This window comes from Narcine bancroftii, chromosome 5 (genome assembly GCF_036971445.1).
Source record: "Narcine bancroftii isolate sNarBan1 chromosome 5, sNarBan1.hap1, whole genome shotgun sequence".
In the NCBI taxonomy this organism is placed as follows: domain Eukaryota; kingdom Metazoa; phylum Chordata; class Chondrichthyes; order Torpediniformes; family Narcinidae; genus Narcine; species Narcine bancroftii.
Genome location: NC_091473.1, coordinates 161,582,009 through 161,606,444, shown reverse-complemented (window position 1 = coordinate 161,606,444; position 24,436 = coordinate 161,582,009). Strand labels below are relative to the sequence as shown.

The 24,436-nt window shown below is 46.7% G+C and overlaps 1 protein-coding gene and 1 long non-coding RNA gene across 3 annotated transcripts in view; one reads left to right on the top strand and one right to left on the bottom strand.

Moving 5' to 3' along the window:
- Window positions 1-6,202, top strand: part of LOC138764110 (uncharacterized) — an 86,000-nt gene extending 79,798 nt beyond the window's left edge. The window contains exon 3 of the long non-coding RNA XR_011357987.1: window positions 6,005-6,202. This is a non-coding gene — a long non-coding RNA (uncharacterized lncRNA). The remainder of the gene's footprint in view (window positions 1-6,004) is intronic.
- LOC138764104 (transcriptional regulator QRICH1-like) overlaps window positions 1-23,745 on the bottom strand; it is a 77,685-nt gene extending 53,940 nt beyond the window's left edge. The window contains exon 1 of one of the 2 annotated variants that reach the window (XM_069939490.1): window positions 23,574-23,745. The gene's annotated coding sequence lies outside the window, so the exon portion shown is untranslated. The remainder of the gene's footprint in view (window positions 1-23,573) is intronic. The other variant, XM_069939489.1, reaches the window with a different exon arrangement.
- Window positions 23,746-24,436: the final 691 nt, after the last annotated feature.

The window sequence follows — 24,436 nt, the reverse complement described above, 5'->3', positions numbered from 1 at the left end:
AGTGTACAAGGCAGAAAGACAGAGGGAAGCAATGCAGTGTACAGCAGAAAGACAGAGGGAAGCAATGCAGTGTACAAGGCAGAAAGACAGAGGGAAGCAATGCAGTGTACAAGGCAGAAAGACAGAGGGAAGCAATGCAGTGTACAAGGCAGAAAGACAGAGGGAAGCAATGCAGTGTACAAGGCAGAAAGACAGAGGGAAGCAATGCAGTGTACAAGGCAGAAAGACAGAGGGAAGCAATGCAGTGTACAAGGCAGAAAGACAGAGGGAAGCAATGCAGTGTACAAGGCAGAAAGACAGAGGGAAGCAATGCAGTGTACAAGGCAGAAAGACAGAGGGAAGCAATGCAGTGTACAAGGCAGAAAGTCAGAGGGAAGCAATGCAGTGTACAAGGCAGAAAGACAGAAGGAAGCAATGCAGTGTACAGCAGAAAGACAGAGGGAAGCAATGCAGTGTACAAGGCAGAAAGACAGAGGGAAGCAATGCAGTGTACAAGGCAGAAAGACAGAGGGAAGCAATGCAGTGTACAAGCCAGAAAGACAGAGGGAAGCAATGCAGTGTACAAGGCAGAAAGACAGAGGGAAGCAATGCAGAAAAAAAAAGATGGAATACAGCTCTTTGCATTTGACCTCTCAAGAGTTTATGAAAGTAAACTTTCACAAAATATGAAAATAGTACTAGTTTTTATTGTATAAAGTGGAAAAGGGTAGCAAAAGTGTACATGGAAGATGGGAAGGGGGATTAATAATGGTAATGTGGAAATGGCCAGTCCTTGAACAACTATTTTGTGTCAGTTTTTATGGTGGAAGACATGTCTTACATGCCAAAGAGACAGGTTATGGATGCAATGGGAGATGAGGACATCGATACAATCACTTTCATTGAAGGGGTAGTACTGAGCTAATTAGTGGGTTTAAAAGGTACATGAGTCCCTTAATCCTGATGGAATATATCCCACGTACAGAAAGAAATGGCAGAAGGTATAGTATATGCTTTTTGTGATAATTTATCACAATTTTGTGGACACGTCCCAGCAGATTGCAAGACAGCAAATGTCACAGCAGTTTCAAAATGGATATGGACAAAAGACAAGTAGCTGTAGGCTAGTTAACTTAATGTCCATAATCATGAAAATTCACGAAGCTTTCATTTAGAAAGAAAGAGTGAATCATTGAAAGTGCAGAGAAGATTTACTGGGATGTTGCCAGGACTTGAGGAACTGAGTTACAGGAATAGGTTAAACAGGTTAGGACTTTATTCCCTGGAGTGCAGAAGAATGAGGGGATATTCAATAGATGTATACACAATTATCATGGGTACGTCAACAGTGAAGTGTTTAAAAGGTTGGCGTTGAGGCACATCAGCTCCTGTCTAAGCAGGACAAAGCTATGGTATATTTGGTAGAATGGTTCCATCTGTAGAAAAATTGAAATGGGTCCAATGTCTCTGGAACATGTGCTTTTCCATCACTAGACCCTCAAAGCATTTCAGAAAGAGGAGATCAGAGCCACTGGGTGGCAGTCATGGAGGCCTGTTCCTGTCCCTCTCTTTGGCACTGGGATGATGGTGGCTGCCTTGGTAGAGTTAATGCAAGTTGGCTTATTCCACCGAAGTAGGTGAGATACAAACCAGAGAACACAAGTTAAAAGGGGAAAGGTTTAGTGGGAATTTCTTCCCAGAGAGTGGTGGGAGTATGGGACGAGCTGCCAGTTGAAGTGGTAAATGTGGATCAATTTTAACATACAAGAAAAATTTGGACAAGCACATGTATGGAATGGGTGCAGGTCAGTGGAACAGGCAGAAGAATAGTTTGGCACACACTAAAAGGGCCAAAGAGCCTGTTTTCTGCAATGTAAGATCGTGTTATATGGCGAGCTCTCCACTGGCCAACATGACAGAGGTGCACCAAAGAAAAGGTACAAGGACTGCCTAAAGAAATCTCTTGGTGCCTGCCACATTGACCACCGCCAGTGGACTGATATCGCCTCAAACCGTGCATCTTGGCGCCTCACAGTTTGGCGGGCAGCAACCTCCTTTGAAGAAGACCGCAGAGCTCACCTCACTGACAAAAGGCAAAGGAGGAAAAACCCAACACCCAACCCCAACCAACCAATTTTCCCCTGCAACCACTGCAACCGTGTCTGCCTGTCCCGCATCAGACTTGTCAGCCACCAACGAGCCTGCAGCTGACGTGGACATTTACCCCCTCCATAAATCTTCGTCTGCGAAGCCAAGCCAAAGAAGAAGAAGAAGAATATTCTATAGTGCAGCTGGATAGAAATGGTTCCATCAAGCAGAAACAGAATACATTCAGGAAGGGAATGACCTACTTGACAAATTTACTGAAGTTCTTCAAGAATGTAATAAGCACAGTGGATAGAAGGGAACAGATGAATGTTGTGCACTTGGATTTCCCGAAGGGAAATAAAAAAGATGCTGCATAAAAGATAGCCAAAAGATAAGAGGAGATGAAATTTGGGGATGGGAACATGGAGTTGGGGGAATGTAGTAGCATGGACGAGAACTGCTCACAATGCTCAATGTGGCCTAACCAATGATTCATGTAACATGACAGCCAACTCAGATCAGGGCAGAGAAATGGGACATGGAATTCAATCCACAGAAGTGTGAAGTGTTGCACTTTGAGGTTAAATGCAAAGGGAAAGTACAGTTATTCAGAAACCTCAACAGATTTAACATATAGTCCAAGTCCATAACTCCTTGAAAGTGGCCACACAAGTAGCTCGGGCAGTAAAGAAGGCATATGGTGTGTTGGCTTCATTGGTCATGGCACTGAGTACAAGAGCAAGGAAATCACACTGATGCTATGTAAATTTTTTGACAGGTCACACTTGGAAGAATTTTGTCCAATTCAGATCACCAACTGCAGGAAAGATGTCAAGCACTTTAAAACCGTTCAGAAGAGATTTTGCCTGAATGATTTGCCCTGTCACGCATGCAAGCGCAGGAGGCTGACAAAGACTCAGAATCTGTCCAAGGAGCTGCATAGCATGATGTCTGCACTTGAGTGGGAGGAAGGAGAGAAGGACCGCCAGCGTGCAGAGGTGACTGTGGAGCAGGAGAGAGCGCTGCACAGGGAGCTGAAGAAGGAATTCGTCCATCGTTATTGAATGAAGATCTACCGGGACCAATGCCTGAAGAGGGCGCACAAAATCAGTGAACCGGTGCGGACTCGAAAGGCCAACATGGCCTGTTTCCGCTCCGTAAATGGTTATATGGTATGAATTTATAAGGAAAGGTTGTTTTCTCTGGAGTGGAGACTGATGGGTGACCTGATAGTATATAAAATGACGACAAGCACAGATGGGATAGATACAGGGGCAGCATGGTTGGTGTAGCACTTAGCGCAACACTGTTACAGTGCCAGCTATCAGGACAAGGGTTCTAATCCCATGCTGTAAGGTCTTCATATGTTCTCCCCATATCTGCATGAGTTTTCCCTGGGGGCTCCAGTTTACTCCCACCACTCAAAATGTACTGGGGGCTTGCAAGTATTTCAAACTTTTCTGTACTTTTTAAAGTAAATTTTAAGCCTAATCTTTTAACTGCTTTGTTGGTATTGTTTGAGACAGTGGCATAACTTTAGCGGCATCTGATTTTCATGTATTAGCTTTTATTTCTCTTAGTGTTGCTTCGATAGAAGGATGCTGCTCCGCCTACCAACACATAACGTTATATCATGTTTAATGTGCTCAATATCCAATTTGAATTTAAATTTTCCAAACACAGTGGGGACCCTTTTTGAATTACTTTCAAAATATTTGATTTGGTATAAATGCAGGCTAATAAGGTAATTTATTACTGTGACAGGGATTTTTTTTTTCCCCCTCTTTTCCTTGCAAACAGCTTTGATTCTGGTAGTGAGATTAGATTTTCTTTTCATAATAAAATATTATTATCATTTAAACTGTTTGATAAGAATGTGGATGAAATTTTGAGTGGAGGTATTCTGTACTTTATTTTTTAAACTTTTAATATGTATTCTTATGTACTCTTTTTTTGTGAATTTCAATTTCAATCAAAATATTGAAAAAGAAAAAATGTTATAGAGAATGCAAAATAAAGTGCAAGCATGCCCTGCAGTACAAATCATAAGGAATCATTGCACGCATCATTACTTCTATCAGGTTTGCCAACCTACGCGTGATACCAAACACTGATGAGGTTATCAGATTGTCCAACAGCCGAGGGGAACAGGCTCACCTTTTCCTGCTGCTTCTTAAATTTTATGTTCCATGGTGAAATTTTTGTCCACCAACATTTCTGCAAGTCTTTAAACAAGTTTATGTTGCAACTCTACAAATCTCTAGTGAGACCACACTTCAATTCTGTCACCTCATTACAGGAAGGATGTGGAGCTATGGAGAGGGTGCAGAGATTTACCAGGATTCTGCCTGAATTGAAAAGTAGGCAAAAGTTAGCAGAGCTCGGACTTTTCTCTATGGAGTAAACAAGGAGGATGAGAGGTGACTTAACAGAAGTCCACAAAATTCTGAGAGGCATAGATAAGGTAGACAACCAGCACCTTTTCCCCAAGTGAGGGGGAGAATAGCAAACACCAGAGAACATCTGTACAAAGTAAAAGGTGGAAGGTTTAGGGGAGACACCAGAGATTACGTTTTTTTTAAAAATACCGTTGTGGGTGCCGAGAATGCATTGCCAGGGTGATGGTGGAGGATGAAACATTAGGGGCATTTAAGACACAGACATGAACATGAAAGAAAAATAGAGGGTTATGGGGCAGGAAGGGCTTAGTTTTTTTTGTAGTAATATATAGGTCAGCACAACATTGAGGGCTGAAGGACCAGTACTGTGCTGTAGCGTTCAATGTTTTAAAATGTACTTAATGCCAAGCTAGGGAGGTTGGGGAAAGGTTTAGGAGGGACATCAAGGAATGGCAGAACATTTTTTTTTAAAATCAGGAAGACAAGTGACAAAGCTGCAACACAAAAAAAGCTAGAGTGGAAAGACTGGAGCATGGTTCTGCCAAATGATTACTGGAATGCGAAGGAGAACTTAAAGTAGTTTCTTTTAACCATACTAATAAAAAACACCTGGAGATTTGCCATTACAGCAGTAAGCAATCCAGGAGCTCAGGATCCTGCTCCTTCCTTCAACATCCCTTGCCACTTCAGAAACCTGGTTACTGATCTAGTCCAATCTGACATCTCGACTGAGTGATTGTATTCTTGTATGGATTCCAAGAAAATTCTGATTGAACATTTGCCTACAGGAGCTAGTAATTTGCCTTAATAATTACATCACTCTTGCAGATGACAGAGTATCTTGGCCTGCTGCCCAAAGCAAAAGGCTCTGAAATACTTGGGATTATAGGGGCAATAGGTAACACTGGAGTAAACTAACAAAGATAATCCTATTATCCTATTGGTACTTTCTGAAAGGTCAAGCTCTGACCACGTCATTTCTGTCTCTACATTGTACAATGTCAACATCTACATTAAAATGTAAAAAAATATGCACCAAAATATGTTTAAAACATTGAACACTAAAGCACAGTACTGGTCCTTCAGCCCTCGATGTTGTGCTGACCTATATATTACTACAAAAAAAAACTAAGCCCTTCCTGCCCCATAACCCTCTATTTTTCTTTCATGTTCATGTCTGAGTCTTATAAATGCCCCTAATGTTTCAGCCTCCACCACCACCCTGGCAATACATTCTCGGCACCCACAATGGTATTTTTTTAAACAACGTATCTCTGGTGTCTCCCCTAAACCTTCCACCTTTTACTTTGTACAGATGTTCTCTGGTGTTTGCTATTCTCCCCCTCATTTGGGGAAAAGGTGCTGGTTGTCTACCTTATCAATGCCTCTCAGAATTTTGTGGACTTCTGTTAAGTCGCCGCTCATCCTCCTTGTTCACTCCATAGAGAAAAGTCCGAGCTCCGCTAACTTTGCCTCATAAGACCTACTTTTCAATTAGTCTGCTTGGCATGACTAATGGTGCTTCTTTTTCCTTGAAGGTGTGAACTCAGGATATGGGCAAAGCAATCTTTACAGCCCATCGCCAAGTGCCCTGGTGGTGAGCCTCCATCACGAACTACAAATTGTGCCTCTAATCTGGCGACATTGGAACCTGGCCATTGCCAGACCACAGAAAATGCCGGAAAGCAGAAATTGACCCCTAACGGAATCACATCAAAGATTGAACAAACCTTAAAACAGGAAATAAACTGTGGGGTGTGCATAGCAGTTAGTGCAAAGCCTTTACAGCAACAGTGATCAGTACCAGGGTTCAAGTCCCATGCTGTCTGCAAGGAGTTTTTAAAACCAGCGGCAACAGATCGAGAGGTGCCAGAGCCCGAGAGGTGCCAGAGCCCGAGAGGTGCCAGAGCCCGAGAGGTGCCAGAGCCCGAGAGGTGCCAGAGCCCGAGAGGTGCCAGAGCCCGAGAGGTGCCAGAGCCCGAGAGGTGCCAGAGCCCGAGAGGTGCCAGAGCCCGAGAGGTGCCAGAGCCCGAGAGGTGCCAGAGCCCGAGAGGTGCCAGAGCCCGAGAGGTGCCAGAGCCCGAGAGGTGCCAGAGCCCGAGAGGTGCCAGAGCCCGAGAGGTGCCAGAGCCCGAGAGGTGCCAGAGCCCGAGAGGTGCCAGAGCCCGAGAGGTGCCAGAGCCCGAGAGGTGCCAGAGCCCGAGAGGTGCCAGAGCCCGAGAGGTGCCAGAGCCCGAGAGGTGCCAGAGCCCGAGAGGTGCCAGAGCCCGAGAGGTGCCAGAGCCCGAGAGGTGCCAGAGCCCGAGAGGTGCCAGAGCCCGAGAGGTGCCAGAGCCCGAGAGGTGCCAGAGCCCGAGAGGTGCCAGAGCCCGAGAGGTGCCAGAGCCCGAGAGGTGCCAGAGCCCGAGAGGTGCCAGAGCCCGAGAGGTGCCAGAGCCCGAGAGGTGCCAGAGCCCGAGAGGTGCCAGAGCCCGAGAGGTGCCAGAGCCCGAGAGGTGCCAGAGCCCGAGAGGTGCCAGAGCCCGAGAGGTGCCAGAGCCCGAGAGGTGCCAGAGCCCGAGAGGTGCCAGAGCCCGAGAGGTGCCAGAGCCCGAGAGGTGCCAGAGCCCGAGAGGTGCCAGAGCCCGAGAGGTGCCAGAGCCCGAGAGGTGCCAGAGCCCGAGAGGTGCCAGAGCCCGAGAGGTGCCAGAGCCCGAGAGGTGCCAGAGCCCGAGAGGTGCCAGAGCCCGAGAGGTGCCAGAGCCCGAGAGGTGCCAGAGCCCGAGAGGTGCCAGAGCCCGAGAGGTGCCAGAGCCCGAGAGGTGCCAGAGCCCGAGAGGTGCCAGAGCCCGAGAGGTGCCAGAGCCCGAGAGGTGCCAGAGCCCGAGAGGTGCCAGAGCCCGAGAGGTGCCAGAGCCCGAGAGGTGCCAGAGCCCGAGAGGTGCCAGAGCCCGAGAGGTGCCAGAGCCCGAGAGGTGCCAGAGCCCGAGAGGTGCCAGAGCCCGAGAGGTGCCAGAGCCCGAGAGGTGCCAGAGCCCGAGAGGTGCCAGAGCCCGAGAGGTGCCAGAGCCCGAGAGGTGCCAGAGCCCGAGAGGTGCCAGAGCCCGAGAGGTGCCAGAGCCCGAGAGGTGCCAGAGCCCGAGAGGTGCCAGAGCCCGAGAGGTGCCAGAGCCCGAGAGGTGCCAGAGCCCGAGAGGTGCCAGAGCCCGAGAGGTGCCAGAGCCCGAGAGGTGCCAGAGCCCGAGAGGTGCCAGAGCCCGAGAGGTGCCAGAGCCCGAGAGGTGCCAGAGCCCGAGAGGTGCCAGAGCCCGAGAGGTGCCAGAGCCCGAGAGGTGCCAGAGCCCGAGAGGTGCCAGAGCCCGAGAGGTGCCAGAGCCCGAGAGGTGCCAGAGCCCGAGAGGTGCCAGAGCCCGAGAGGTGCCAGAGCCCGAGAGGTGCCAGAGCCCGAGAGGTGCCAGAGCCCGAGAGGTGCCAGAGCCCGAGAGGTGCCAGAGCCCGAGAGGTGCCAGAGCCCGAGAGGTGCCAGAGCCCGAGAGGTGCCAGAGCCCGAGAGGTGCCAGAGCCCGAGAGGTGCCAGAGCCCGAGAGGTGCCAGAGCCCGAGAGGTGCCAGAGCCCGAGAGGTGCCAGAGCCCGAGAGGTGCCAGAGCCCGAGAGGTGCCAGAGCCCGAGAGGTGCCAGAGCCCGAGAGGTGCCAGAGCCCGAGAGGTGCCAGAGCCCGAGAGGTGCCAGAGCCCGAGAGGTGCCAGAGCCCGAGAGGTGCCAGAGCCCGAGAGGTGCCAGAGCCCGAGAGGTGCCAGAGCCCGAGAGGTGCCAGAGCCCGAGAGGTGCCAGAGCCCGAGAGGTGCCAGAGCCCGAGAGGTGCCAGAGCCCGAGAGGTGCCAGAGCCCGAGAGGTGCCAGAGCCCGAGAGGTGCCAGAGCCCGAGAGGTGCCAGAGCCCGAGAGGTGCCAGAGCCCGAGAGGTGCCAGAGCCCGAGAGGTGCCAGAGCCCGAGAGGTGCCAGAGCCCGAGAGGTGCCAGAGCCCGAGAGGTGCCAGAGCCCGAGAGGTGCCAGAGCCCGAGAGGTGCCAGAGCCCGAGAGGTGCCAGAGCCCGAGAGGTGCCAGAGCCCGAGAGGTGCCAGAGCCCGAGAGGTGCCAGAGCCCGAGAGGTGCCAGAGCCCGAGAGGTGCCAGAGCCCGAGAGGTGCCAGAGCCCGAGAGGTGCCAGAGCCCGAGAGGTGCCAGAGCCCGAGAGGTGCCAGAGCCCGAGAGGTGCCAGAGCCCGAGAGGTGCCAGAGCCCGAGAGGTGCCAGAGCCCGAGAGGTGCCAGAGCCCGAGAGGTGCCAGAGCCCGAGAGGTGCCAGAGCCCGAGAGGTGCCAGAGCCCGAGAGGTGCCAGAGCCCGAGAGGTGCCAGAGCCCGAGAGGTGCCAGAGCCCGAGAGGTGCCAGAGCCCGAGAGGTGCCAGAGCCCGAGAGGTGCCAGAGCCCGAGAGGTGCCAGAGCCCGAGAGGTGCCAGAGCCCGAGAGGTACAACCTGCATTCAATCCAAGTGGAAAAGATGCTCCTACTTCAGATCCTAGTTCAGATGAGGCCAGAACCTTTCCAAATTGGGAGTGTGGCACTCAGTGTGCTTCAAAGCACACAAACCACTCCACCCCTCCCTCACCCCATCTCTATGGTAGAAGGCACAGAATTGGAAAAGCCTTGACTACTTGCAGCAGTGTATTTTGTAAATGCACCTGCAGTGGACTAATCAGTGCATATCTCGACTCTCAATGCAGATTGTGTGCCAAACAAGTGGTTTGCTTTGTTCTGATTTTGGCAGGCATGTGTTGTCCCAGCAATGACAAAAGTATTCCATCACACTCCAGACTACCAAAAATCCTAAATGGGGAAAGGTCACTTTTGGAGCCATTAGACGGGAACATCCATATATTGACTGGGAGAGGTTATTTTCAGATAAGAGGATAGTTGGTAAGTGGGAGGCTTTTAAAAGTGAGATAGCAAGGGTTCAGGGACATGCTGCTGTTAGGGTAAAGTGCAAAACTGGCAAGGGATGTTGAGGCTCCAGTCCAGGGGATCTGGTAGGCAGGATATTGGAAAGCCGATAGCTTTCAATGCATTCCAAGGAACATTGAGAGTAAAAGCATGGCTTAGGAGAGAACTGATCCCCTTATAAATCAGCAAAGCCATATTTGCGTGGAGAAACAGGAGATGGGCAAGATTTTAAATGCTAGTTGGCAGAACAGTTGAGGAACAGTGGAAGACTTCCAAAGGGATTCTACACAGTGCTCAACAAAAATATATTCCAGTTTAAAAATAAGGGTAGTAAGAGATGGAAGAGTCAGCCTTCATTAACTAAGGAAATAAAGGAAAGTATAAAATTAAAAGCTCATGTGTACCAAGTAGCCAAGTACTATGAAGTATTGGAAAAACTTTAAAAGGCAAGAAATGACAACTAAACAGGAAATAAGGAAAGGGAAGAAGGATTAAGAAGGTAAATTAGCACAAAATATAAAAACAGAGAGCAAAAAATTTTATAAATATATAAAATGGAAGAGGGTGGCTAGAGTGAACATAGATCCCTTGGAAGATGAGAAAGGGAGATTGATATTGAACAAATATTTTGTCAGTCTTCACGGTGGAAGATACGTCCAACATGCCAGAGTGGTGATAGGGATATGAAGGGAGGTGAGGGCCTTGATAAAATGATTATTACCAAAAAGATGATGATGAGCAAACTAATGGGACTGAAAGCAGACAAATCCCCTGGTCCTGATGGGATTCATCCCAGGGAACTGAGCGAAATGGCAAGAGTTATAGTCAATGCATTGGTAGTCATTTAACAAAATTGGGAAGACGATAAATGTCATGCCACTTTTTAAAAAATGGATGTAGGCAGAAGATGGCTAACTATCAGCCAGTTCATTCAACGTCTGTAGTCGGGAAAATGCTTGAAGCTGTCGTTGAGGATGAAATAGCGAGACATTTAGAATGAAGGGGTTCCATCAGGCAGATGAAGCATGGATTCAGAAAGGGCAGGTCTTGTTTGACAAACATGCTTGGGTTCTTTAAGGATATTATGGGTGCAGTAGATAGAGGGGAACAGGTTGATGTTGTGCATTTCAATTTCCAGAAGATGTTTGATAAATAAGGTGCCGCATAAAAGACTTATCAATAAGATCCAGATGAATGGAGTCGGGGGAAGCATATTGGCATGGATTGAGGATTGGTTAACTGATAGAAGGCTGAGCGTCTGGATAAATGGGTGTTTTTCTGATTGGCAGACAGTGGTAAGTGGGGTGCCACAGGGGTCAGTGCTGGGTCTGCAGCTGTTCACCATTTACATCGATGATTTGGAAGAGGGGACAGAGTGTAGTGTAGCCAAGTTTGCGGATGATACTAAATTGAGTGGAAAAGGAAATTGTACAGAGGATGTGGAGAGGCTGCAGAAGGATATAGTTAAATTAGGTGAGTAGGTAAAGGTCTGACAGATGGAGTACGACATTAGTAAATGTGAGGTCATCCACTTTGGTAGGAAAAACTGAAGAGTAGATTATTATTTAAATGGTGAAAAACTGCAACATGCTATAGTGCAGGACTTGCAATTCATGCACAAGCACTCCCAAAAGGTTGGGTTGCAGGTACAGCAGGTTATTAAGAAGGCAAATGGAATGTTGACCTTCATCACTAGATGAATTGAATTCAAGAGCAGGGAGGTCATGCTGCAACTGTACAAGGTATTGGTGAGGCCGCACCTGGAGTACTGGGTGCAGTCTCCATACTTTAGGAAGGATATACTAGCCTTGGAGGCAGTCCAGAGGAGGTTCACCAGGTTGATCACAGAGATGAGGGAGTTGACCTACGAGGGAGAGACTAAATCGCCTGGGATTATATTCACTCAAATTCAGAAGAATGAGAGGAGATCTTGTAGAAACAAAAATCATGAAAGGGTAAGATAGAGGCAGGAAAATTGTTTTCACGGTAGGTGAGACCAGAACTAGGGGACACAGTGTCGAGATTCAGGGGAGTAGATTTAAGATGATGAGGGAAAACGGTTCTCCCCCCCCCCCCATAGAGTAATGAATCTGTGGAATTCTCTACCCAGGTAAATCGTTGAGGCTACTTCATTAAACTTATTTAAGGTTCAGTTAGATAGATTTTTACATGAAAATGGAATTAAGGGATTAATGGGAAAAGGCAGGTAAGTGAAGTTGAGTCAATAATCAGAGCAGCCATGATCTTAGTGAATGATGGAGCAGGCTCGATGGGCCAGATGACCAACTCCTGCTCCTATTTCTTATGAATATTTCTCATCAGTTTTTCCTATGGAAAAGATAATTGAAGCCAAGGAATTGAAGGAAATGAGTTACGACATCTCATATCACATACAAATTAAAAGAGAGGTATTGGTGGACTTGGACAGTAAAATTGGACCAATCTCCAAATGCATCCTCAGACCTTCTGGAAAGCTAGGAAAGAAATTGCAGAGGCCCTTGCAGAGCTATTTGCATGATCCTTGTTCTCAGTTGAAGTGCTGGAAGACCTGAGGGTGGCTAATGCAGTCTTGATATTTAAAAAGGGCTACAAGGGCAAGCCAGGCAACAACATGCCAATGAACCCTGATGTCAGGAGTGGCAAACTTGCTGCATGGGATTCTGAGGGACAGGATCTACCAGCATTTGGATTGGAAGGAGGTGAGGATTGATGAGGGCAGAGCAGTGGATATATTTGGAGTATAGCAAGGCCTTTGACCAGGTCCCAAATGGCAGGTTAGTCTGGAAGGTTTTAATCACATGGGATGCAAGGTGAACTGGCCAGCTGGATTCAAATGGAGGTGGAGGATAGTAGGGGAAGGATGCCTTTCTGACTGGAGGTTTGTAACCAGTGATGTGCCACAGGGGTCATACCAAGTCCACTGTTGTTTGACATCTATTTTAATTATTTGAATGGCAAAGTAGTTAACATGATTAGTAAATTTTCAGACAACAGTTCAAAGGGAGGAAGGATATCCAAGTTTAGAACAGGATCTAGATTAGATGGGAACGTGGGCCAAGGAGTGGTAACTGGCATTCAACTGTAACAAATACAAGGTGAGCAAGTCAAATCAGGGTTGAAATTGCACAGTGGATGTCAGGCCCCTGGAGAACTTGGGATACAGTTCCCTGAAAGTAGCAACTCAGGTGGAGAACATGGTGAAGGTGGTATTTGGCGCACAGAGGATTGTTTAGAAATGCTGGAACCACATGATTTAATTGTACAAGGCATTGGTGAGACCACACTTGATGTAGTACAAGTAGCTCTAGTTTCCCAGCTATAGGAAGGGCATCAATAAATTAGAAAGGGTGCAGAGATGTTACTGATACTATATTGGTTGGGTCTTTATTCCATAGAGCATATAAAGTCATGAGAGAAATGAACAAACTCTGTCTTTTTCCTCCCCAAGGAAGACGATTCTAGAACTATAGGGCAGCCATTCTCAACAAAGGCCACAGCACATTTAAGGGGGAGGGGGCACCTAATGAAATTTTAAAAATTTTATGTAGTCAGTAGGAGAGAAATATGGAAGAAACCAACTAAAAGACTGCTTCACAGGGAAGGGGATCCAAAACAGCATGCTAAGGGAGCCATAGCCAAAAAAAGGTTGAGAATGACTGCTGAGGGCATAGATTTAATATGAAAAGGGAGAGATTCAGGGGGAAACAAGAGGAAACTTTTCACTCTGACAGTGGTCCATATCTGGAATGAGCTAACATGCAAATCTAAGCACAGTCTTCCTACCAAAACATCAACTTCCCCTCGCCCTTTGCCCATCACCAACAGTTCCAATTACTTCAGTAAATGAAGAGAACAGAACCAAGTTCCCAGTACTGTGCCTGAAAACAATCCATCTCTAGCCAAGGGGTACAAGAGACTAAAACACATCTTGACAAAATTTCTCAACAAATAACAGCTCAATGTCCCACACAATTTAATGTTTGTCATTTGGAGGGAAGTGCATGATTAGCAAGTTTGAGGATGACACAAAACTGTCTGATATTGTAGATGGTGAAGATATTGCAGCAGGATCTTGATCGGTTGGGTAGGTGGGCAGGTTGATGGAACTTAATACAGAGAAATGTGAGGTATTGCACTTTGGGAGGTCCAACATGGGTAGGACCTACTCAGTGAATGGTAGGGATCTGGGGAGTGTGGTAGAGAGATCTAGGAGTACAGATACATAGTACCTTGAAAGTGATGACATATAGGTGTGGTCAAAAAAGCTTCATCAATCAGTGTTCTGAAGTGGGGATATATTGCTGCAGTTTTTAAAGACCTTGGTGAGGCCACATTTGGAGTGTTCAGTTTTGATCACTGTGCGACAAGAAAGTTGTTGTCAAGCTGGAGAGAATGCAGAGAAGATTTAGAAATGTCAGGGCCTGAGCTACAGAGAGAGGTTGAGCAGACTGGAGCTTTATTCTTTGGTGTGAAGGTGGATGAGGGGTGATCTCACAGAGGTGTACAAAATCATGAGAAGAAAAGATCAGGTGAACCTGAGTCTTTTACCCACCGTAGAAAAATTGGTTACCAGAGGATAAAGGAGAAGGGGAGAGATTTAATAAGAACCTGAGGAGTAACTCCCCACCAACCTCCCCCCCCAAAAAAAAGAGGGTGGTGGGTGTTTGGAACAGGCTGCCGAAGGTACTGTTGCAACATTTAAAAAATATTTGGACTGATATGGATAGGATGGCTTTAGAGAGGGACCAAAATGCAGGCAGATGGGACTAGGTAGATGGGACATTTTGGTCAGCAGGGGCAAGTTGGGCTGAAGGGCCTGTTTCCATTGTATGTCTCTATGACCAGTTTGGCATTTAACCAGCAAATCTAATAACCAAACTTATGGATCTAGGAATCTGTTCATCCCACTCCACTGGATCCTTGACTTCCTCATCAGCGGATCCCAATCAGTGTAGATCAGTAACCTTTTCAGTGTCCATCAACACAGTGGCTCCTCATGGCTGCACATAGCCCCCTGCTCTATTACCTCTACTCTCATGATTGTACAACCAAGTTTGGCTTCAATTCCACCTAAAATTTGCTGACATCACCATTGTTGGCCAAATAACAGGAAGTGAGGCCATAACAACAATCTTGCTCTCAATATCAACAAGATCATGCAGCCTATTATAGACTTTATAAAGAGGTGGAGGAATCTCGCACTGTTTCATTGAGGTCAAACCCAGGTTTGAATCAAGCACTGACTGCAAGTTTGTACGTTACCCCTTGTCTGCATGAGTTTCCTCCAGTTGCTTTGGTTTTCTCCCACCCTTCAACACATAGGTTACTTGTAGGTTAATTGGGTATTTGGGCAGGATGCGCTCACGGGCCAGAAGGGCCTGTTGCTGTGCTATATGCCTAAATTTAAAAGAGCTTCTCATTGTCTGTGCCCCATGGTTTTGTTTAAATGCAACTGATGACAGTTAAATCAAGGCGTGACATGATTAGCAGGGCATAATGTAAAGCTTTTTATTAAAAAAATGGAACAAACAGATCAATCTGGCATTTTATTGAAAGGTTTTTCTTTTTATTAAAATGAAATTAAATCTCATTAGATTAAGGACAACTACAGGACTACCAGCACATCCTTTTCAAATGCATCTCAACTTAGCAGATGCTCCAGTAGCTGCTGAGGTAAAAGTGCAAAAGGCATCAGCGAAATATTCTGTCTCACAAACACAAGATTCTGTGGGGGTTCAACAGGACAGCCTGGTTTTTGGTGGGGGTGGGTGGGAGGTTGTGAGGGGAAGAAAAATTTTGAAGTCAAGAGTTAGGATAATGGCACTGTATATATTTGAAAAGGAAAAAGTATGTATCATGGTTAATGTGGTTTATGGTGTGAAAAATAAAAAATTTAAAAAGTTTTTTTTAAAAAGTGGGAAAAAAAAGTTAGGATGAGGATTCACACAGAGAACTGTGAACCTTTATAATTCTTTAGTCTAGAAAGCAGTAAATGTTGAGTTATTTTAATTTTTTTTCATGTTTAAATTTAGACATACAGCCCATGAGCATGTGCTGCCAATTACACCCAATTGGCTTCCAACCCCAGTACGTTTTTGAAAGTGAGAGGAAACTGGAGCACCCAAAGGAAACACACAGACATGGGGAGACAGCGTTGGATTTAAAGCCCAGTCGCTGGCGCTGTAACAGGGTTGCCCTAATCAGACACAAGGCCGAGGGAAAAGCAAAGAGGATGGGATTGAGCCAAAGATACGTTGTGTTCCGAGAACGCCCAAACAGTCTTTGGGCCATAGGGCTAACATCTCCATCACAATAAAGAGCACGATCACCAATGCAGAGAATCAGCTCAAGGAAAAAGATAACGGCAAGGAGCAGGAGTGGCGGCAGCATGGCGACGTGGTAAAGGGCAGCACAAATTAATTGGAGGTACGGCAATGTGGAGAAGGGTGGGCAGACAAGAAGAGTAAAGAATACAAGTGACACACCAGGTCAGGGAAGTTCAGAGGACAATGCTGAGGCTTTTGAGGTAGGTCAATAACAGGTGCAGGAGAGAAAGAGGAAATGAGGTGTGGCAATGATTCAGCAGGACATGGAGAGGAACTGGGCCACAAGGTATTGGGAGAGCAAGAGTCAATTGGGAAGAGGAGGAGCAGAAGGAGTTGGCCACCCAGCACATCGTGCCTGCTATGCCATTCAATAAGATCAAGGCTGATCTGGCCATGGACTCAGCACCCCCAACATTATTCTCATATACACAGGCTTGTGAGTGAGGTGAAAAAAAGGAAAAGAGGCAAGCACTCCTTGTTGGAGGTTTGGAGGCAGTGCCCCCCATATGTAAATTTTTTTTTAAAATGTACACACAAAATTACTACTTTCAAGCCATTAAAAAACTAGTCATTTTAAGCAAAATCAATTGTTTTCTTTTTACAAGAGCACAGAATATCAGACACTACCATCTGCACCAAGACCCTTCCAGATCACCAGGCAACACCTACTTGACCTATGCTCAAAACAGTATCTGGATCTCCTGACCCCAAGGAGTACTTGCACATAACTAGCACACAGTATATCAAGCAGTGTCGTGCCTAACTTGCATCCAATCCCCAAGTAGTAACTACTATGCCTGCCCCTAATCCCCAGGCAGCACCCCCGCCCAACCTGCCCACAATCCCCAGGCAACAACCACCACTCCTGCACCCAGAGGCAGTGGATTCTGCAACCCTTACCTTCTCTTCTCAACCCTATGGAAAGCAAGAGGCTCCTTCCACAGGACAGCCTTCATCTCCCTTGCCCATGGGCCCTCACTGCACCATCCATTCACAGGCCAGTTCCCCAGGACCATAAAGCAGGCTCAGGATTTCCTCCTCACAAATCTTTACAGCTTGAATTTCAGTTAAGGTGACCTTGAAATGCTGCCATTCCCTGAACTGAGCAGCTATTCTTGCCATGTCAGAGGACGGTACCAGGCAACCGCCATGTGTTGACTCTGCGCTCACTTGCCTCTGCCCCACATCCTGACGTGCACAGCCCACCTCTCTCGTGGCGCATCATCGATCTAAACAATGTTGAGTAAGCAAGCGTGTAATTGGACGGGCAGTCACAGCTGTAGAGGCAACAGTGCTGGCAAGCGAAAGGGTGAAAAACGTGGAAAATTAATTTTAAAAATGCGGAAATCAGCAGAAAATTCACATGCCCGATAACCCTATCATGCAAAAATCTATCCAATTATCTTAAATATATTTAATTAGGCAGCTTCCTTGCGCAGAGAATTCCACATTCCCTATCCTCTGGGGAAAAGCAGTTCCTCCTAATGTCCATTCTAAATCTACTTCCCCAAATCTTGAGACTGTCCTGTAGTTTTAGTCTCATCTACCAGTGGAAACAACTCCTGATTCTATCTTTTTGTACCCCTCGCATATTTTTATGTTTCTAAATCAGGGGTCAGTAAAATGGTCTATATTGACCCCTAGGGGTCAATGGGACTATCGAAAGGGTCGATAAATGTCTATGCTATCGAGAAATTTAAGATTGATAAATTTATTTATTTATTTTACATGCTTGGGGGTCGATGAGAGATCAAGGATTCCATGAAGCGGTCAATGGTTTAAAAAGTTTGCCGACCCTGGATCTACACATTCCCTCATTCTTTTAAATTCCAGCAAGCATAGAACATTGCAGAACAGTATAAGCCCTTGAACCCATGTTGTGATCTATTTAAAAAAATATACCTTCGAGAATAAAAAACCCGACCTCAAAACCCAATTTTCCTTTCATCCGTGTGCCTGTCTAAGAGTTTCTTAAATGCCTCTATTGTTCCAGCCTCCACCACCCTCCTGGCAATGCATTCCAGGCACCCACAACTCTTTAAAAAAAAACATACCCCTGATATCTCCCCTAAACTTTCCTCCTTTAACATTGTACACATGCCCTCTGGTGTTTGCTACTCCTGCTGTGGGAAAAAAGGTGCTGACTGCCTCAAGTTTGCCTCTCAATCTTGTGAACCTCTGAAGTCTCCTCTCATCCTTCTTCGCTCAAAAAGCCTAGCTCTGCTAACCTTGTCTCACAAGACCCATTTTGCAATCCAGGTCACATCCTGGTCCATTACCTTCACACCCTCTCCATTGCTTACACATCCTTCCTGCAATGAGGGGACCAGAACTGAACATTAAAAAATCTAAGTGAGGCTTCAACAGAGATTTTTAGAGCAGCAACATCTCCTCACGACTCGTGAACTCCCGACCAATGAAGTTAACCATATCATCCACCTTTTTAACTATCCTATCAATCAACGTGCAACCTTGGTTGCAACCTCTGTTCTTCCACACTGAAATAATCAACCATTAACCCTATACTCTGCCTTCAGGTTTGGCCTGCCAAAATGCATCATCTCACACTTATCCAGATTGAACTCCATCTGCCACTTTTCTGCCCAACTCTGCATCCTGTCCATAACCTGTTGTAAATTACGACAACATTCAACACTATCCATAACTCTTCCAACCTTTGTATCATCCACCAACCTGCTGACCCATCCCTCTACTTTTTAGTTCAGGTCATTTATAAAAAGAGCAGTGGTCCCAGTACAGATCCCTGCAGAACTCCACTAGTCACCGACTTCCTGGCAGAATACATCCCATCCACTGCTACTCTCCACTTTCTACAGACGAGCCAATTCTGAATCTACACAGGCAAGATTCCATGGATCTCATGCTCTCATGAATTTTTTTTATATAAAAAAAAATGAGTCTCTCATGGGGAACCTTACTAAAATTCATATACACTAGATCTATCACCCTACCTTCATCAATTTCTTTTGTCACCTCCTCAAAAAAACTTAATTAGGCACATAAGGCACGACCTTCCCCCATAAAGCCATGTTGACTATCCCTGAGAAGACTGTACCTCTCAAGATGTTCATAAATCCTACCCTTAAGAAGGTAGGGAGGTAAAAAATGGGAGAAAATGCCACTGTGTATATTTAAGAGGGAAATGTTTGTATGTATTTTAATTGATATGGTTCACAGTGTGAAAAATTTAAAAAAATTAAAAAGAATGCTCTCCAATGGTTTGCCCATCACTGACAAGACTCAGGATTCTCCCCATTACCTTTTTTTAAAACCAGGGGGACCACATTTGCCTTTCTCCAATCCACCATCACCTCCCATGGTTAAGGAGGACACAAAGATCACTGCTAACACCCCAGCAATCTCTTCTCTCCCTTCATAGCAACCTTGCGTATATCTCGACAGGTTCTAGGGATTTATCAATCCTAATGTTTTTAAGATCCAGCACTTTCTCTTCAATATGGTCCAGCACAAATGCTTGTTCTATTCTGACCTCACCATGAGCAAGACCCCCCCCTACTCTTGTGAACACTGACGCAAAGTATTCATTTAGGACCTCTCCAATTTCTCCACCTCCAAGCACATTGCCTCCTTTATTCCTAAGCATCCTTCTGTTCTCCAGATATGCATAGAACACCTTGGGCTTCGCCTTAATCCTATTTGCCAATGCCATCTCATCTCCCCCGCCTCCCCCACCCCAGCTCTCCCAATTCTCATGAGCCCTTCCTGCTTCCTTCTTTCTCTTAACTAGTTGCCTCATATGTTTTGTCAATTCCCTTTTCCAATCTCAGTAAGACAAACCTATCCTGAACCTGGCACGTGGTTCATAAACTTCCTCCACATTACATCTGTGCTCTCTCCTGAGATGTCTGCTCGCAATTTACTCTCCCTAGTTCCTGCCTCATCACATAGTAATCATCTCCTCAATGAAAGGCCTTACCATTTTATCTGCTTTTATCCTTGCCCATAGCTATGCTAAAGCAAAGGGAGTAGTGGTCACGATCACCAAAATGCTCCCTTACTGAGAGGTCTATCACCAGGTGAGGTTCATTGCCCAGAATTAGATTCAGTATGGCTTCTCCTCTCACCAGCTGTGTCAGGAATCCTTCTTGGACATGCATAACAAATTCTGCACCATCTATCTGCCTTGCAGTTAGAAGGTGTCAGTCAATATTTTGGAAGTCCCCCACAACAACAATCCTGCCATTTCTGCATCATTCCAAAATCTGCCTACTTATCATTCCTCAGTGTCTCAAGGGCTATTTGCCCAGGAGGGGGAGCACTATGGACTACTCCCACTATAGTGATTGCTCCCTTTCTATTTCTGACCCACTCACACCAACTCAGCAGACACTCCTTCCACAGCATTCTCCCTTTCTGTTACTGTGATACTATCCCTGACCTTCCCCATTCTTCCCCCCCCACCCGATCCTATCCTCTTTAAAAACATCTAAACCCTGGTGTATCTGCAACAGCCAATCCTGCCCTTCCGTCTCTAATGGCCATCTTCATTCTAAGCAATGATCCATGCTCTAAATCATCTCCTTTATTCTTAACATTCTTGCATTGATATAGACATTTCGAACCCTCCAACTGACTACATTTAGGCTTCCTTTCCCACCTGACCCTCCTCAAATTGACAATTCACTGCATCTTCCTTTTCACCATCCCTCTCCCCCATTCTCTGCCCTTGCATTCTGGCCATGTTACACTCTTCATAATCATGTACTGTAAACAGTTGTAGGTCTAGCATAGATTCCTGTGCTATTCTTATTGCCAAAGACACAATCATTTATCACACTTGTCTGCCTTTTATTGCTTAACCAATCCTTTCTCTCTCTCTAATATCTAACCCCCAACTCTATGCATCCTTATTTCATGGATAAGTATTTTTTAAAAACCCTTAGGAGGCTATGATTACAATATGATAAATTCTGCATTCAGAGGGAGAAGCTAAAATCGGATGTGCTAGTTTTACAGCTGAGTAAATGTCATTACAGAGGCACAAAAGAGGAGTTGGCCATAGTTGATTTGAAGGGGAATCCCATCAGGGAAGACGATAAAGCAGCAACAAGTTTTGCTAAAACTTGAAAGACACAGGACAGTTTCATCCAAAAGAAGAAACATTTTAAAGGGTGAGGCAAGGGAAGTCAAAGGTAGCATAAAAGCAAAATAGAGTATTGCAAAAATTAGCACAAAGCTGGATTGGGCAGCTTTTAAAAATCAACAGAAGCCAACAAAAAAAGAACTATAACCAACAACTTAAAACAAAGTATTTACTGATACACAAAGAGTGAAAGACAAACAGAAATGGACATGGAACAACAAGTATACGACTCTGCAGAAGTAGTACTGGGGAACAAAGAAATGGGTGATGAATGGAATTGATATTTTGCATCAGTTTTCACTCTGGCAGACAGCAGCGATGTGCAGAAATCCAAGGAGGTCAGGGAGCAGAATTGAGCTTAGTTGCTATGACTAACGAGAACTCTTGGGAAGCTGAAAGGGCTGAAGGTGGAGAAGTCACCTGCACTGATGGCTACACCCCAGGGTTCTGAAAGATACAGCTGAAGAGATTGTGAATGTATTAGTAGAGACCTTTTCACTGAAAAGATAGGAAATTATAGGCTTATTAACCCAACTTCACTGGTTGGCAAGATTCTAGAGACTATTATTAACAATTGTTTTGGAGTATTTAAAAACACATGATAAAATAGGCCAAAGCAAGCATGGTTTATTTCAGGGGAGATTTTGCCTGACAAATTTAAGATTTCTTTGAGGAAGTAATGACCAGTCAGTGGATGCAATTTAATTGGATTTTCAAGAGGCCTTTGATAATGTGCCACACATGAAGATACTAAACAAGACAGCACCCCATGATATTACAGGAAAGCTACTGACTAGTAGAAGGCAAAGAGTGGGAATACTCTTCAGTGACTGGTGTTCAGATTTATTGTCAAAGTACATGCATGACATCACATACAACAGATTCCTTTTTCCTGTGGGCGCGACAGAATTACCACCAATTGATAGTGCAAAATTAAACTGTACATAGCGTAAACATGCAAACAAAAGAATTGTAAACAATTAACTAATGTGAACAAAGTTACTGTGCAATACAGAGAGAACAAAAAGTAAATCAAGGAGTCTGACTGAGTTTGTTGTTGAGGAGTCTGATGGTGCAGGAGTGGCAGCTGTTCCTGAACCTGGTGGTGCGAGTCTTTGGCTCCTGCACCTCCTTCCTGATGGCAACAGTGAGAACAGAACATGTGCTGGGTGGTGTGGGCCTTTGACTGCTGCTACCCTCTGATGGCAGCATTCCCTGTAGATGTACTCAACAGGGTTTTGCCTGTAATGTCCTGGGCTGTGTCCTCTACCTTTTGAAGGGCTTTACGCTCAGGGGTATCAGTATTCCCATCCCAGACTGTGATGCAGCCGGTCAGCACACTTTCCACCACACCTCTGTAGAAATTTGCCAAGGTTTCTGATGTCATACCAAACCTCTGCAATCTCCTGAGGAAGTAGAGGCACTGATGTGCTTTCTTTATGAAGCCATTGGTGTGTTGGGTCCAGAAAAGATAATCCCAGATAATGACTCCCGAGAATTTAAATTTGCTCACCCTTTCCACTTCTAATCCCCAAAAAAAATCACTGGATTGTATCCCTCTGGCTTTCCTTTCCTGAAGCCAACAAGCATCTTAGTTTTGGTGACATTGAGAGCCAGGTTGTTGTTGGTGCACCATTCAATCAGGTTTTCAATCTCCATCCTACATGCTGATTCATCCCCTTCCTTTATAATAACCCACTACCATGGTCTTGTTCCCCTTTCATAGTGAATGTAATGGATTTAGATGACAAAGCTGATGAATTTGGTTATCCAAGGATAGGCTGAGAGCAGATAGAGAGCACCGAGGAATCTGGTAGTCTGCAGGGATACTTGGAAAGGTTGGGGGAGTGGGAAAAGAAGTGGGTGGTGGAATACAGCACAGAGAAATGTGCTGTCATGCACTTTGGCAGATTCAATTTTCAAAATGGGGGAGAAAATTGGGAAAGCAGAGCTTGGGAGCTTTAATGCAGGATTCCTTCAATCTTAACTGCCAGGTTGAGTCAGTAGCAAGGCAAATTCAATGCTAGCATTTCGAGAGGACTAGAATTTAAGAGCAAGGATCCAGTGTTGAGGCTTTGTGGGGTGTTAGTCAAACCACATATGGAGCACTGCGAACAATTTTGGGCCCATCTCCGATGGGTGGGCTGGTGTTGGAGAGGATCCAGAGATTTTAAAGTGATTCCGAGATAAGGCTGTGGGCCTGTCGTTGATGGTGGTGGGTGGGAGTTCGGGTGAGGGAGCGGTCAGACGCAGGGTGTTCAGCCCCACTCAGTGCAGCCGCTCCCCAACCCCCTGCCCACCGTCAGGCTCCTGACCAGTCTGCGAGAATCCAGCCCGCGGCCTAGCGCCTGCCCGCCGCTCCCCACGCCCGCCTCACTGCTGCCGGTCAGCGTCGCCGCGACGTGCCATCGGGGGCGCGCACGCAAAGGGGCGCCGTGGCACGGCGGATCCGAGCGCGGTGACACACGACGCCCCCGGGCGTTGGACGTGCACGACCGTGAACGAGCAAGAAAGCGCGCGGCCTGCTTCTTTCCCCGCCGACCCCGACCCCCCCCCCCGACTCGCTCCCGCTGCGCCTCCCACGTTCCCGGAGCCCGAGCTCGGCACCGCGGGCTTGGGAGAGCCCGCGGCTCGGCCGCAAAGCCATCCCGCCCTTTCAGCGCCTCCTTCTCGATCGACCCCCCCGCCCCCCCGAGCCTACCTCGGTCCCGGCTGTAGTGTGGCCAGTGCTGCCGCCGGGCCGCTCGGCTACCCTTCCCGCTCGCTGCGCTCTGCCGTCCTCGGCCTCTTTATTGTGTTTTCCTTCCTTCTAAACCTCACACAGCGCCATCTTACAGCCCGCCCGCCGCAGCCAATCCGCGCCGTCGAAACACCGCGACCAATCAACACCGACAGCCCGCCGCAACCAATCCACGGTGCTGAATCAACGCAACCAATCCACGCCTCCTTCCCCACCCAATCGGCGACGCCGAGCAAGCAAGCCTCGCGATAGTCTGGTGTCTGTACCTGGCGCTTCTTAAAAGGGCTGCTCCAATTCCTTGATGGAGGTGTAGGAGACCGTTCAGCCCATCCACTCCCTGTAACCACACACTGGTCATTCCATCTCATTCCATCCGCCGCCTGCAATTGCAGGAGGCAATTAAGAAGAAATTATTCGGCCTTGTCTTTAAATTTCTATCTTAATTCCAACAACCCCACTAATTGAGCTATTTATGCAAAATCTTTCCTAACATCAGCATGGCTCAAATTATAAGACCATAAGACACAGGAGCAGAAATGGGCCATTCAGTCCATCCAGTTTGCCCTGCCATTTAATCATCAGCCAGCTCCCCACCATGACTACCAGCCCCCCCACATCTCCATCGGGCACACAAAACTCAAAACGGTCAACCAGTTTACCTATCTCGGCTGCACCATTTCATCAGATGCAAGGATCGACAATGAGATAGACAACAGACTCGCCAAGGCAAATAGCGCCTTTGGAAGACTACACAAAAGAGTCTGGAAAAACAACCAACTGAAAAACCTCACAAAGATAAGCGTATACAGAGCCGTTGTCATACC